The sequence below is a fragment of the Schistocerca americana genome, chromosome 1 (assembly GCF_021461395.2).
Source record: "Schistocerca americana isolate TAMUIC-IGC-003095 chromosome 1, iqSchAmer2.1, whole genome shotgun sequence".
Classification (NCBI taxonomy): Eukaryota; Metazoa; Arthropoda; class Insecta; order Orthoptera; family Acrididae; genus Schistocerca; species Schistocerca americana.
Window position 1 is genome coordinate 29869042 of NC_060119.1, and position 3858 is coordinate 29872899.

Genomic DNA, 3858 nt, shown 5'->3' on the forward strand with positions numbered 1-3858 from the left:
TACAAATGCTTGGCCGGCACGGACGCCTGATCTCACTCCCTGTGATTTCTGGTTGTGGGGCTACCTGAAGGGCAGGGTTTACCAGGGGAACGTTCACACATGTGCTGATCTGAAGCGCAACGTACCAAGAGAGCATACCTACGGACATGCTCCGTTCTGCTGTGCAGAATGCAATCCTGTCCTTTCAGACTCTTCTGGACACTGCTACTCTCCACATTGAGCCCCATTTTGTAGCAGTAAGGGTACCAGCATTTAATTGTGAATTTATTTTCAAAACGTTTTCTTAAGAATTTACTTTATTTACTAGCGTTCCATCAAGAACATTAACACATTTAATCACACTATGTGAGCGTGGAATAAGTTGCCAGTGGGTAACTGATGAAAACAAATTAAATTTCTTTCAACAAATGGAAATTTTATTTCTAAAAGCCCTTTTCTTGAAACAGATTTAAAATTATAATCAGAAAGCACCCTCTAAATATCAAGTTACAATTTATTCAGAGGCAGAAAGAACAAATTTTGACAGTATGAGCTTTCGGGCTGAGAACCTTGCCGCTCCCTTTTAACACGGCCGTAGTCACGATCGCTCACAACAACCTCTGAAAGACTACACTGGCGCAAATCTGCAACACACCAGATTACTTTAAACTAAAAATTTTAACAACTCACAGAAGCACACAAACTATGCGCCCCATAGGAGGGATGGTAATGGTACAAAACACTAACATTAGAAAAATTAACTTGCCACCGAAGGTGCAACTTGATTTAAAAAAAAAAACTCTTACGGTGGAAGGGTGCCAGCTTTATATACTAAAATGACCATTTAAATAAAAACCCATGAAATGTAGTCTTACATAGAATATTAAAACATGCTCTACATTACACATATACCGACTCTCAAGATGATAGGCAAGATAAAAACATATTTCAGGAATTCTATAAATTCGTTAACACCGAATCCGACAAACATGACAGAGGCAGCTATTAACGTATGGCAGACCGACAGACAGACAGACACTAACTGCCTAACAAATGCGGACAGGAGACAGACGAGCAAGCTGGGGACGAGAGAGTGACCAAGAAAACAAGTAGAATTTAACAAGTAAATGAACATATCACGAATCACTTCTAATAAACTGCGATTTCTGGCGAAGACCTGGCGCAGCACCCCCAAAACGCTCTCCCGAACCGTCCGCTGCTAGCCGCTTCAACGGACGCAGGAAGGCGCGCCGACCTCCCGTCTCACGACGTCGCAGCTCGCCCCGGCCAGACCGATGTCGTGGTTTGACTCCTGTTGCTCTCGTATCGGCCTCGAAGCCACTACCCCTCGCTATACGGCGCGGCGCACTGGACCGACGTGGCGACCTCACATGCGCCGACGCTCAAGGCGGACAAGTCATCTCGTGTCTCAGTCGCGACCGACCAAACGATCGATCCAACCGCCAATGCCCATCGTCTGAGCAAACTCGAGCAGACCGGCCGGCTAACACATACTAGCACTCCGGACGACAGACAGACACTGACTGCCCCACACTGACCTGGCTGACCAACTGACCAGAGTCGCCGCCTAGCGAGCTCATCGCGCTCCTTAACTGCACGTGAACAGGCAACCTTTCCCACCAGAGGGAGACACCAAAGCTGCGATTGCCACAGCGGCGCCACTTCCAGAAACGGAGGGCGACTGCTTCACACTACGCGCTGCGGCGCGCTCTTCCAAAGACCAGTTTTTACCACGGCTCAGGCGTGTAATAGTATAATATACATGTAGTAGCACATGAAATGTGTTTCACTCAAATTGATTCTGCATTATTTCTCTTCTTAATGTTCTTGACATTAATGCTATCTAGTTTTTTACTCGTACTGTAATTAATTTCCGTATTTAATGTGTTAAATAGGGAAAGTTTAATTATAACTACCCGGTATACACATTTCGGTGTCAAAATGGCAGTTTGCAATTTGATGAGCAACAGAACGACGTTCCTGACAACCTTTGACGCCACTGACACCCCTCCTGACGATTCAACCCCTCTCTAAGGACATCGTGGTGCTGCAACCCCATCGAATGTGATCTGATCCCTCTGGAGTGTAGCGCGACCCCAATTTTTGCTGTGTCATATAGGGCGGCACCCCTACGTGCTGTTCAAAACGATGAGATATGAACGTGATCCGAAGCAGCAAAGGGTGGTTTGTGCTTCTTGAACAGTCCTGTGGCTGATCACGAGGGTTGAGGGAGTGGGGGCGACATCGACATGTTCATGAATGAAACAGCAAAGGCTGCATGCATATGAGATGCCCCCCAGTTTGGCAACACCCTCGGTCCCTTCTGCATAGCTTTACTGAAAACTGAACTAAACTCCGTCCGAACAGGCCTTGGAAGGCCCAACGGTACCGACCAGCCGCCGTGTCATCCTCAGCCCACAGGCGTCACTGGATGCGGATATGGAGGGGCGTGTGGTCAGCACACCGCTCTCCCGGCCGTATGTTAGTTTACGAGACCGGAGCCGCTACTTCTCAGTCAAGTAGCTCCTCAGTTTGCCTCACAACGGCTGAGTGCGCCCCGCTTGTCAACAGCGCTCGGCAGACCGGATGGTCACCCATCCGAGTGCTAGCCCAGCCCGACATCGCTTAACTTCGGTGATCTGACGCGAACCAGTGTTACCACTGCGGTAAGGCCGTTGCCTATATCTTTACTGAGCTCTTAAAAAATCTGCCCGTACAGAGACAAGCCTTGACTGATTCCTAGGTGCCTGTGGGCAGACAACCTCTTCACACATTTCTGTTGTGGTATATTACTGCTCTAGCGCATGCTTGCATGTGGAATCTGTGTGGTATCAAAAGGGTTGCCTGTCCGCTGGTGCCTAGGAATCGGTCAGTAGTGGTCTCTGCACAGGTAAATCTTTAAAGTTTTCAACAGTGGTGTGCAGGTGGCATCGACGATGTTGCCGAACTCTGGGACCTCAGAGGGAGCCTTTGCTGTTTTATTTGCACACACGTGTCACTGTGTGCTGGGCTGAAAAAAGAGTAATTTACCTTTGCTGCTCCGAATTGCATTCAAATTTTGTCGAAGGTTTTTGAGGAGTTCCACCCTGTCTACAAGAGCAAACACTGCCGTCGCACTACACTCCAAAGAGATCATATCACTTTCAGTGGGGCTGCAGCCACGCGATGTTTTAGAGGAGGATTCAGTCGCCTGGAGTATGCCAGCAGTGGCAAAGCTTGGCAAGGGCGTCGTTCTCTTGCACAACGCACTGAAAACTGCCGTTTTCGACCGCGAAATGTGAGTAAATGAACGTTCCAAGGGAAGAGGTGCTATCACTGGCACCCTTTATGCCACTTCCCGAGCCCTTTTCGGGTCGATTCTAAGTCGCGGTGTCTCAGAAATGTTTTCCCCTGCCACCCATAAAAAAGGGCGTGATCTGACGCTGGCCACAGCGGTTCTGACCTCCATCGCAGGTGTTTCAAGATGGGGAGGCATAATGTTGCATGGGCGTTCTTACCTCGAAAGATATGGCCAAGCTCAGTGCGATACGTCCACGATGGCGTTCGGCGTAAATGTTTTGAAATATGGTGCCAGTGTGACGTCATTAACCACCTCACACGAACTTCTGAGGTCTACCTTGTTTTCCAACGTGTCGACACCTTACTGTTTGAGCGCTTCGCTGACGGCACAGAACGCCAAGCTTTTGCACCTTTACAGAAGAAGGCTGTAGGCATCTTTCAGCCAAATGTCAATCTTCTACATCGCAACGGAGGAATAATAAGTGACTGCAAAAAAGTGACCCTTTCGTTCTGCGCAGTGTATAATAGCGAAACAGTCTGTATACAGAATGTAGGTAGCATTATTGTGCTGAAATGGCA

General features: G+C 48.2%; 1 pseudogene; it reads right to left on the reverse strand.

Moving 5' to 3' along the window:
- Positions 1 to 2562: 2562 nt before the first annotated feature.
- Positions 2563 to 2680, reverse strand: LOC124556260 (annotated as a pseudogene).
- Positions 2681 to 3858: the final 1178 nt, after the last annotated feature.